Source organism: Ptychodera flava, chromosome 19 (assembly GCF_041260155.1).
Source record: "Ptychodera flava strain L36383 chromosome 19, AS_Pfla_20210202, whole genome shotgun sequence".
Lineage (NCBI taxonomy): Eukaryota > Metazoa > Hemichordata > Enteropneusta > Ptychoderidae > Ptychodera > Ptychodera flava.
Window position 1 is genome coordinate 33,585,064 of NC_091946.1, and position 13,566 is coordinate 33,598,629.

The following is a 13,566-nucleotide window of genomic DNA, read 5'->3' on the forward strand; positions in this document are numbered from 1 at the left end:
GTCCATGGTACAAGTGTGTTTTCATGAAGAGATCAGGTTGTTGATAGTTAAGGGTCAGAAATAAAAATCAAACACTGCCGTGTGTCCGTTTGTCAGAACCAGTGATCATGAATTTTCTTAAGTCCATTTCATGTTTCAAAGTTCATGCATCGATCACGTTATTTTGGTCCAAATTGACCGTTCGCGACTCCCTCGCCGTGCTGTATTTATTGTCCTTGCAATTGGGGTGGGTTGAGGTCGAAGCCATGTCTGCAGGAAGCCAAGCGGTACGCTAAGCTCCAATTGTCTCTACAGCCAAATCACAGTGCTTAGCAAATTGTACAGCTTTTCAAATTCATTATGCATGTGTCATTAATTCACGTTAAATTTATGTAAACTACGGAATCACCCAAAACGTCAGTTTGTTGTCGGGCCGGATGCCTACGGGGAACGATTTTGCTGTGGGCCCCTCAGTTCAAGTAGTTGCGTCGCGCCGGAGTGATACAACCTTGGACGTCAAAAAGATTTTTTCACTTTCATGCTCCAAAGATAGCGGTTCAGCAGAATGGTCGTTAGGTTACACGAAATGAATGATAGCTCATAAATGTATCATTTGTGTGTATGTTTTCAAAACAGGCAACTCAGAAGATACTGCTCATTGCAGCAGGTTTGCCGCAAACGTAACGTGAGCGTTTTTAGTCGCGGGAATAATAATACCTTAAAAAGTCAAAATGAATCATTGAATATGGAATTTTGTGAATATATTGACTTTTACAACAGACATAGTGAGCTGAACTGTACACTGAAGTGTACAGTACTTTGTAGGGAGGTAATGCAGATTAGAATAGAACATGATGATGGTGTATTTGGATGCGTGCACGCGTTGAACTTGAGTAGAAGAAATCGTACCGCTAAAAAACAGATACTACCAAGAGAAACTGCTAAAATACAGGTACTGCCAAGTTCAGTTCAGTTGACGCATGTACACTGTAAAGTAACCGGTTCAAGAACTAGTAATTCTATGACACGAATCTACGTGTTTCCCAGTTCCTCAAAAGATATTAACAAACGGTTTCGTGTAAAGTAAGTGTTCATAGCATAAATGTAATACAAATTGTAAAATGTTGGTGAAATTTCAGTATCCTTGGGTGTATATTGATTCAGGTAATTCAGCATTTGTGTTTGATAATACAGGGATAATGAAAGCTATACTTACTGTAGCTCTTTTGATTTTTTGCTTTCATGTCTAGTTTCTTTGTTGTAATTTTTTTGAAAAGTTATCATAAATCTTAGATATGAACAATTCTTATTCTGATAACAAATTTTTTTAACAAAGTGATGTTCAAGGTACATCTAAGAGAATCTATTCATGTCAAGCAGCCACATTTATTTTCCCACACATTTTGTGGGATATTGTGGGATGTTGGCCCATGCAGTATCTAGTATTGTCAAAAATCATTGTCTCTGAAATCACTCTTCGGATTGCTCTGAAACTTGGTATGCATGTTCCCACAGGTACTACTCACTGTGCCTGCCACATTGAATAAGCCAAGTGTCATTGACACACTGTTTCAACAGATGAAATATGAATCAGCTGAATGTGTTCTGGTTTTACTATGGATTGTTTATATCTACACTATATTAAGTCATACCTCAAGTTTCATTGTGATTACATTTATGTATATTGATTCTGTATAAGTAGGTCATGTATCCAAGTGGGAATGTATGAAATACTTAAAACATTATGAGCGTAATTGTAAGCATTACGCATTTGCATTTCTTACTTTGATTAACATTCAGAATGCACTGTACTAATATCATTGCACCTCCTTTTTTCTCTTCACAGATTTCCACTGGGAGGATTACTATTACATGAAGATAAATTCAAATCAAAGAACCCATTCACAAACACAAATAAAAGTGAAATAAAGTTATTGTATACAACTGAATCTCTGTTAGTGCATTTACTGAAATAAAAACATAGAGCATAATAATGACATACAACTTAAAACCATATACAAAAATATTTTTACCATATTTCAGAAGTATTTCCGTAGTACTTCAGCAACAAAATACTTTCCTGGTGAATTTTGCTCAGACCTTTTATGAAAACCAATGTTACATTTAATCTTGTGACACTATTCAACATATGTCACTTTTTATTCTTAACGCTTTTCATGAAAGTTTATCCTATACTCTCACAAACCCTCTTTTCCATGAGGAGTTTATCTAATGACACACTTTGTTATTGAAACCTATTCTCCCATTTCATGTTGCTTTTTTCAACTATTACCGCGTGGGCAACTTAAGTTTTACTTTGATTATGGGACGTACTTCGTATTCATACAGCTAACAATATTAACCGTATAATCTGATAATTTGGAAATATGAACAATACTGGTAAAAGAAAGGCAGTGTGTAACACAATACCATCCGTTCGTTTTACGAAAACCCTCCGCTTCAGTGGACATGCATACCGTAAACCGGCCGCTGTGAACACTGTCACCGGACTCGGGCCATAGCATTATTCTTGATCACTACGGATACGGTGAGGAAAAGATGCTAAAACCTACAGAATACCACACCAAAATGCTTTTTGTAGTAAGCTGAATATTCATACTTCATCTCTGAAAACGAAATAACGAGTCTGTAAGGCCCATACAGAACCTCGCTTCAGCACAATCTTCAATAACAGTAGGCCTAAACAGATCAGAGGGCGGCCGCGGCTTGCTCAGCACAAATTAAATTATGCAGTCTTGTTCCTGCTCCATTTCTACCGCTGGCTGTGCGCTCACGTGAATGTATAACTACAGTGACGAGCTAGCTGTATAAATAGTCTCCCCACCCCCCACCCCCAGCAGCAGCTTCATCCAGTGTTTGCTGAGTTTTGTAATTTTTGCCTTACCACACTCCTTGAGTGTGTTGTTGAGCAATAAAGTAGTGTAAAGTAAAATCTAAAATTCAACAGCATAATCACAACGTTGATTGGCTATTACAGTAACTTTATCGACTGAAGCTAGTTTCATATCCTGCTGTAAGTTTCGGGTGGTCACAAAAATTTAGGTTAATTTCAATTTTGAAGGTCATGAAGTTCGATCTGAAGTTCATTTCCAATTGAAGGCCACGCAGGTTATATTTGCATAACAATACCTACCTACTGTGTGGTAGCTTCCCTGGAGTGGCTATCTTGGAAAAGTCACATTTCCAATTCCATTTTAAAGTGAATAAAGGGCACACAGTCCATGTACCGACAATGAGATGCAAATGATATGCGGTCAAGGTCTCCTCAACTAACTTTCAGCTGGTTCTTATGCAAATGATATGCGGTCAAGGTCTCCTCAACTAACTTTCAGCTGGTTCTTCACTTTCTACTATTTTTTTAGTATTTTTTACAAAGGCACAGACTTATTCTACCTGCAACTTAAATCTGATAGTGATTTTGTAGCTCATTCTTTACTATTTTTCATAGTTTTTGGTAGCCGGTAACACACACTTCGTGTTCGTGTCGGCTACATGGACGATCTGCCTGATAAAGGGTCAAGCTATTTTGTCAACATTACCAGCGAACAAGACACTCAGTAGGCCTATGCATAAACAAAAATGCATATAGGTAAACATCAAGCCTCTATACAAACACAGAGAGTAGAGAAACGGTTTTTCTAGAAGTCAGCAAACTCCAAACTTCAGGGTGAACCGTTGCTGCAGTACAGTAGCTCGAGGTTTTGCCTGGGTATTTGGGTCGGACGGCAAAACCAGCGACCCAAATACCCAGGCAAAACCTCGAGCTACTGTACTGCAGCAAGGTGAACCGGTGAGTGGGGTGCACACAGATTAGCTGCAATAATCGGTTTATTACACATTCGCAGCTATTGTGGCCCCGGATTGTGGCTTTGATGGCACCTCAATTGCAAGATCGACAGATCACTCTGCTGCTCAGATTACGTGTCATGATAAACTGTCTGGGGCTACTTCGTGTCGTACATTACGTAATATAAAAACGAACACTTTGCAAGGTTTCTCACAAGGAAGAAACATGATTACAATCTCTTGCACGATCGGCAACAGACAAGTAGATTTTTGGAAACTTCGAGTTTTTTAACCTTTATGTTAAAGATTCCAATTCTGCATTGTAGGTCCTTGCAATCGGAACGTCGAATGGTAAGTTTTTCAAATATTACGTTGATCCAATAAAAGAAAATCGAATCAATATTGCCATACCTGAAAGGATGTAAATCGATGGATTTCCAACTCTCCCTTCAAGCCAAGTTTTAGACTGGAAGATTTTTCGCTTGAGGGCGCTCTCTATGCTCCCCTCTTGGGAGGAGGAGGGGATATTGGTCAAAAATGGGCTGAGAATCTAAGTCTCACTGACAATTACAAAGCTACTGTTGTGTTTTAGTGCACTTTTGATTAGAGCAAAAGAGACACGACTCACACAGTGTAGCCATTAACTAGAATTCTACTTTATTAACATAATCTCATAAGTAAACTACACGTCATTGGTTACTATTGGATACTTGAGATAGTGTCTCATCCTGGTGGCTTCCATCACTTAACACAAGAAGAAACACTGGAACACATCTTATTTGAGTGTAAATATGTTAAAGAAATCTGGCAGAAATGAATTTCTTTCTTTGTCAGAAAACACAACTTTGATAATAATATCAATATCAAATATTAGCAAATTGCAGGAATCGAAAATGATAATAATGCAACATCTGAGATCATTTACTGTATTACTTCCTTTGTAAAATATACAGTCTGGAATATTCGAAATTCGGTTACTCTTGATGGGATTAAAGTTTCCCTTCAATCCTATGTTATGCAATTGAAAAGTTATCTCTCCTCATGGATGAATACACTGTATTTCACTTATAAGATGATGAACAAAACTGAAGATTTTATCACAAAGTTTTCAAGCCTTGTAAGACTTGAAGGAGAAGAATGCATCCTGAATGCATTCATATGATGATCTTTGTAATCAAACAGCTGATTATTTGTTTTTGTTTTTTTCAGACAAGACACCTTGTAATTTTAATGCATTCACAGTTTTGTAGATTTGTTTTATTTGTGACTATGTTGAAATAAATTTATCTTTTTCAAAAAAAAACAGGAGGAGGGGAGAGTAGGGAGCGTCCTCGAGCGACGGACCTTTAAGTCTAGCCGAGTTTTTGCACGTACATAAGCTAAATCCTAGATACATTGAAGATCTGATACCCTCGACCAATCTCCTAGCTGGTAAGGTATGCCGCATTACTGTCTTCATGCCTATCTTGATGAGTTAGACGTTGGGCAGAAAAGATTCTTTCGTTGCCTACTTATACCTGCTTGTTTAAACGTTTTAAATGTGCTATACATACTTCACATTAGGGACTGGTCAGTTTCTTCGGCCGGGGTGGGGGGACGGTGGATTCATGGGGAGTTACCCTGTTTTTGACTTTGGTGATAGGGGGTCACCATGTTTTTGAAAGCCCAATGGGGGGGGGGGGGGTCAGTGTGTTTTTCAATTTAGATACGGGCTCATACTTGCATAAAATGCATTATGCCAGCCACAAATTTCATCATTCAGTTGCATTTTTCGGCGCGCCTTTCGGGCGCGTAACGTTAATAATAAGACATATTTTTCAGAGCCCGTTCCTGGTGCAAAACTTTAATATATCAGTCAGATGTATATATCTGAGATATCTGTATGTTTAAAATTTTTCGGCGCGCCCTTCGGGCAGATTTCTTTAAAATATCAAACATATTTTTCAGCATGCCCTTCACCTGCATGACTTTCATATATCAGATATATATCATTGATACCTGGATGTTAAATGTTTTCGGCACGCCCTTTTGGAACAGTAAATTAACATATCACAGATATATGTCAGAAATATCGTGATGTCTGTAAAATGAAAGTCTGTTTTGCAAAGTGTACTAATCATTATGAAATCTGCAGTTCATATGAAAAGGCTGACAAGTTCCTGAAACTTTTCTGTTTTCTCTATGAAAATTCAGTATTAGAAAGCAACATGCACTAATATTTCACAATCACATTTTTCTTACAACAGTTCTGGACATCTGGTTGTGCATAAAGAGAGTTGGAATACATGCAGCCCATTCAAAATACTGTATTCAAACTTTAGAATTGACACTTTTAAGTTCCTATTATACAACTGACATGACAACAATTTCATTAAAACACAGAATAATTGAATGTTTAAAATATACCCAAAAAATTAAAAAGACATATTATATACATATTATATATATATATAATATATATAATATATATATATATATATATATATATATATATATATATATATATATATATATATATATATATATATATATATATATATATACACTGCATTATTCAATTTATATTCCAACTTTTGTTTAACCTTTGTTTCGAACGGGGGAGATCAATCTGTTTCGAAAGTTGGGATAGGGGGGTCAGCCACTTTTTGACGTTGGCAAAAACTAATCCGCTGACCAGTCCCTTGTGGCAAATTTGGTGAATCATTTACATCTGTCATCCTAAATCATTTGCATCACAATCTCTCACTTCCCTGATAGTTGTGATGTAGCATTACGATGTTATTGTTTGCAGTGATGCTGTTGGTAAAGCTTTTGGCAAGGGGAGTATGATAATGATCATATATCCTCCATTTGTGTTTGGATTGTGAACGCCGGGTGTGAACGTTAACGTTTTCTTCCCCAAGACCTTGCATGTATTATACTTTCAAAATGTGTTCTTATTTTATGATATGTAAATTGTAAGTGGCCTTTCACATACAAAATCAGCTACATCTGATCAGTGAGTAACTTCCCATGGAAGAATCAACCTCAGATTTATTGGTCATTGTACAAATGCTGTAATTACAAGAAGTCCCATTTCAAACGTATATTGTCCATATATGGTAAAAGAGATTCGTCTGTCATGTTTACTCATAAAACATCGGCGGCTCCATGATGCAGTATTTTGTGTCTCGGTTGTTTTTTATTGGCTACCTGTGTAAAAATCTGTGCATATATTTTCATGAATTCTGTCCCCTGTATATGAAGTAGCCAATCACATGCTTGGTTACTTTCGATATAGGTGACACAATTTCTGTGACAGCATATCTTTTATCTCCTAGAGTAAATAATGATAATGAGCAATAATGATCGGCGACACGATGCCGGATTATTGGAATTCACAAAAAAGAGAGGCCAATGGAAGAAGGTTCCTTCTACAAACATGAATATTTTTTTCCGTCACAAAACCAAACCAGGAATTTTTGCAACTTGTGTATAGCAGCCATGCTCGTAAAATTCAATATATTTTACTATCTGCATGATTAACTGATCGAAAAACAAACATTTGCGATTTGACCATTTTACAATCCTCAGAATTGAATTAATTTGCCTATTGACACGAACATTGGGAAATAAGTCCTTGAAATATCTTCCCCAATGCCTAGAATATTTCATGGATACAAAGCATTGATAATGCGTTCTGCCACTGTCCAGACGTAGACATTTCTAGCACCACTACAGTCAAAGTAAGGGTATTTGACAGGGTCTGTAACAGTAAACAATATTCGCATTGTGTGCGTTACATCGTTTGTTCCATTCGTACATTTTACGTTGTTTTGACGACAGTCATAACTACAACCCCAAATCCTGGTATTTTACACGAATAAATTGCCAACAAGGACACCAAAACGTAACTTTCAAAAGCGGGTACGTTCATTAGCACGCAAAGCAATCATTGTCATTTGTGATTTTACATTTTTAGGGTTTGGACGATTACAGTCAGGTATTGAAACACGAAGGCCCCTTATACACAATACAGTTCTGTCGCTGAAAATGTCTTGGAACACTAAAACTTGGCAATTCAAGTTGTCGGACGGATCATCTTCCTGTTGCGCATGCTCCAAAGGACCACGTTATTGTAAATATTACACTGAAAATGATAATGATATGAATGATCCATCATTCACCATATCTACATTCAAAATCATTCTTGATGAAAATGAATTTCTGAACTTTACCAAATAGAAAATCTTGAGCGACGACCATTGGAATTTAAACACTAGTTTTGTGATAAACGGTCTAGTATTGTATACCACAATGGTAAGGCATGACAAACAATTCCAGAGTTACACCATAGTGTATTCTTTTCCATGAACACGCGGGATACAAAAGTTAGCCTAAAATCTTTGGGTCATATATCTGTTTATTGATTTCAAGATTTATTTATTAACAACAGGAGGACGAGTTATGCGTAAGATGGAATGTGACACACGGCGAGCGTAAGCTTGTATCGACATAGCCTAGATGGTTTTCTTTGTACAACAAATCATTAAAACTGCATTATTATGTTCTACAAATACTAAAAGAATACCAGTTTTATTTAGACACGCTTTGGAAAGAGAGTTTGTTTCCTGAAACAAGTATAATAAAAACAGTTTTAAAAATTACAGCTAATGTCCCGTTTATTTACACTAGTGAGGAAACCATTAACACAATTCAATTTCCATATCGATCTTTCAGGTTCATAGAATAATGATTGGCTGTAGTCTTGAATATCAACATATTGTAAGGAATTATTTCTTGTAACTGAAACCCTTTACGCTGATATAACCTACTTGCATCAGACATAAAGCCACCTGTATACAGGAATAAGTCAGTGTAAGCTCGTTTTATGCAGAAGTCAATGACTGTTTCTAATAATTTCGCTCCAATCCCCATATTTCTGAAGCCTCTGTCTACGCTCATTGTGAGAAGTTGTGCCTTCGTGGGGTCTTTACCATCCTCCCGAACACAGACGGTGCCAACCACTTTACCTCCGCATTCCGCTACCCACATATGATTTCTCGGTTTGTTCATGTACAATGCCTGTATGTCGTGAAGGTCGCTGGTTAGTCTGTTGGCTACATAGCGTTGCAGGGCATAGATACAGAAAACGTACGATGCAAGAAGGAACACTGACAAAGTTAACAACGTGAAAAAAGTGGATAAAAAGACATATGTGACAGTCAGAGCACCAAGTGTGATGACTAAAAACAACTTCGTTTGGAGGATGTCTGTATACAGAGCCACAACGTGTCCCATCATCCCTCTTCGAAATATCTCCTTCGCGTCATTCTCATCTGCATCCTGGAAGCTTCGGATCGAAAAAACTGCTGATGACTTAGCCAACATCTCCTTAACCATGATGTTGGATCAAATTAGTCGTGAAAGTGAACACCGGCAAATCTAAAACATAATTGAAAGAGGAAATTAGAAACTTAGTAAATGTTCAGAATGTCATCTATAGGGCGACTCTTCTCTGGCCAAGGTAATCTTACGATTCAAAATGGGCATTGGAGTAAAGGAGCGACGACGCTTCCGAAATAGCGGTATGTGTCATACTTAATTTTACCTCAGGTAAAATCCATACGTCAATATTAGCATTGCACTGTGTTGTCAACGAGACAAACATCACCGGAAACTATAAAAAATCTTCTTCAGAGAGGGGACAGAGTCAATTGTATTTGCATCGTGGCTCCTTCGTCTTCCACGGAATTTGATGACTGTCTCGAGATCGTGTCGACCGCATGATGTAGGACGACTCTATACAGTCTAGCTGAAAACTGTTTCCCGCCTCGTTAAAGCAGACTAAGCGGGCTAACGAACTCTGTTGCGCTAGGCTGAACAAAATATAAATGACGCCGCCAGACAATAGCTTGTAACGCTAGTGATTTTCGGACGCAAGATACAGAATTGTAGTTGTTGAAAAACTGAAATAAATTGAATTCCGACACGGACCTCGTGGAATAACGAAGGCAAGATGTATTTTCAAGCTCTAGGGTAGTTTTTCTAAACTAAAACTACTGTAGGTCGTATATTTCGAATCATTCAAACTACAAGAGTTCATTTTAAACATGCTCTGCGTGGGTGTAAGAATAACGAACGTACAGCTAGGGCGGATTCCCTAACCTCAGACTTGTTTATTAATAAAAACGACATTCAGTTTTAGAAGGATGTAGAACAGACGGCCCACAAAGGAATAAAGACATAGGCAAGATACGTTTTCTTCTGTCAAGACAGAGAGCATAGGTCATTTGCCGAAGACATTTTTAGCAAATATTGAGCATTCTTGCGGTATATTTTCAGTTAATGATATTAGGCAAGCTATTGAAAATGTGGAGAAAAGTTAAGCACGTGGATTTAACGGTATTTAAGCTGAGGCTCAGAGCATGTAATATATGTCAGTGATAGCCTTACTAAACTTTTAACGATTGTTTTCAATATGTGCACGATACATCGGTAGCTATCATCGGCTATGATTTCTGCTGTGCCCATTATCAAAGCTAAATCTGGCGACGGTAGCTGATAAGAGTAACTATAGACTTGATTCCTTATCCTCTGTATTTTCATATATTTTACAACATGTTTTACATATATATATATATATATATATATATATATATATATATATATATATATCGTTGCACCAGTAGAAATCAGATATCATTTTTATAAATATTTACTCAAACTTTTCTCCATGTCAAAGACCGCATTATACGGATTCACAATTTGCCATAAAACGAAAATGACCAAAATTATGCCTGGAAGATGTGCCTACCCCTTAAATTGCTGATGAACAAAAATACTAGTACTCATTGAAAACTATACACATAAATGCAATGTGCAATGTACTTGTTTGATTTTGTTAAGCCTAGGAAAGGAAAACAATTTAACAAATAACTGGGACTGTCATCAGTGGGAAAAGATTTCTCTGAGAGAAAGTGGAAAAATTGCTAAAATTGGCAAAGTTTGAAAAGAAAATAATCTCAGGCGGAGGCGGCAGAAAAAAGCTGATGCTCCCCAGTCAATTGTCAACAACCCTATTGGCAATAAGGTTGAGACGAGCAAACAGTGGGTTGCGTGTGATAGAGCTGTGTTGCTAGAGCCTATACAACAATTATAAACGTTGACAGTCTTGATGACTATGCACTGCACGTACGTTTTTGCCCTTTGTCGTTGTTGAACGGTGAAACCAATTGTATTCAGTGTATGCAAACGCATTCTATCAAATAACATGTATTGATCGATAGCTCACTATAATTTCTGATGTCCATCGATAGCTCAATAATCATGATGTCCATGAGAGCAACGGTACAGCTCAGAGTTGATATGGCAGCTCAACTACTTCATGAGATTGTGAATTGAAGCGCTAAGACTGACTAGTATATTAAAGTTGTTGAAAGTCAAGTTGTTTCAACGCAATCGTATGTCCTAGGCCATAGCCGTATCCAAACACCGAGTTAGCTGGAAGTAAGCGCCGCGACTGGTTAGACTTTATAGTAGTCAGTGGAATCAAATAGGAAAAGTTCATACCTGCCGAATTACAATTGGCTCGAAAGGGCTCGTAAGTTCAGTGCCAACGCTGCCCACGCGTGAACCCTGCCTGTACGATGTCAATGTACTGACGTCACCAATATGGCGATGCATTGGAATTTTACATGACCTGGTGTGACATTTACACTAATTGAAAGGGATGGACAGGTTGAAATGGGGGGTTTATCCATTGTGTAAAATATGACCCTTTAAAGTCACCCTTTAAACTGTTATCCCTCTGAACAAAGCCCTCTCCGTACTTGAATATTTGAAGCTCTTACATGTAGTATGTGTATGACCTTGTTAAATCTGCTGACTTTGATATACGCATGTCAGCTATACAGATATCCAGACTGGTTTCTACATATCCATTCATTTACTCGATGAACGCTTTATTATGAAACAGTGGAAATAATGCATATCCCACTCACCTTGCCTAAGGGACCGTTCATTTTTTACGGCGGGGGGGCAAATCAGGGGTGGGGCCTCTTAAATTTCGTAATCCAAAAAGCGGGGGGCATCTTTTTAGAAACGTTTAGGGGGGTCACTGTATTTTTTAAAATTTAACAGTTCTACTCCCCAAGACATGTTGATGAACACAGTGTTCAGCTTGTCACCTCAGCTTGTACGTGTATGAATTGCATTGTTATTGTTGACAGGGGAATTCTGATCCGGACTAGAATTCAAATGTAAACAATAACAATGCATTCTACACATCTAAACGCTAAATTGACAATGTATTTCAACATTCTTTTGGGAGTAGAATAAGAAGTTACAGTTTATATACAAAATAGAAATAATGAAAAAAGTCATCAAAAGTTAGCATTACTGGCCCTTTAAGTTAAATCACTAGTCTTGAATATACGTATATTAATGTATTAAAACGGAATGAGTGGATGAATCGAGTGGCCGTATTATGTACGGCGAAAAAGAATGGCATGTTGCAAGTTTGTAAAAGTGTGTCTGAGTGTTTGACGTACTTGATAGAAAGGAAAAGGTATATACTTGTATTGTTTGGCCGCGAAATGTCACGAATTCCTATTGTATTTGACTATTGTGAACTAAAAGGAAATGCGAAAAGCGAAAAGCGAAAAGATATAGAGGAGAAACGAAAATTTTAACTTTTTTTGCCCTAACAGTATCACAGTAGGACATTAATGGATGATTGAGGCAATGTCCACGCGCCCTATGATCTGTACGCCTGAACGATACACATTTTTCAGAGACATATTTTAGTTCCCTTGTAACATAAAGCGCTACTGAGCATTGTCACACGTTGGATATTTGGGCGCTATGTAATTTTATGAGAGAGAGAGGGAGAGAGAGGGGGGGTAAGTAGGTAGGTAGGGAGGGAGGGAGTTGGTAGAAATGACATTCTTTTTAAACATTTGCTGACAGTAATCATGTCAACTTTAACGGTTATTGACATCATGGTATCGATGTGCCAGATCAACATAACCAAAGCCCCTGTCAAAAACCATCTCAGCGGTTCTCCACATAACCATGGCTATAGCTTTCATGAGCACAAGTATGCGCCCTCAGATCACATTGGATTTATCTCTTCAAACCAATTTTACAACAACTTTGGTTTCAATATTTTCGATATTGCAAATGTCTAATGTAATCATGCCTGCTAGAATCAGGCCAGCACTGTTGTAACTGAAATGTCATAACTGGCATATTATTAATGGTATTATCTTTAAAGTATTTAAGCAATAAATCACACCCAGCGACAGTATACCACGAGATTTATGAAGAGAACTGCTCAAAACCGAGCGGTATACCGTGGCTGGGTGTGATTTATTGCCACTATATCAGAACAGTATATTGAAATTCAGGCATTGAACGAGAGCTCGCACGCGTGTGCCAGCCGTGGTGTATCGCGAATATACCACGATTCTTTCTACGTCTCGACCAATCAGATCGCTGCATGTGCACTATCGATATACTGGTATGATATAATTAGATACCGTATCAGGCAAACTGATCTCGGCTTATTGACTATTGGCACTGCTTCTTGAAAGTGTATTTTTGCCACGTCGCATGTACATTTAGACAAAGGGTCACCCTGTAATGTACACATTACATCATGACTAAACTAACTGTATACGTAGCTGAAAATAAGAAATGGCGGTGGCTATTTTTCTAAAAAGGTAAGGGTATACCAGTGAAGGTAAAAATAGCATACAACGGTGAGGTTTTAAGATTAAACAGGCCACGATAACAGAT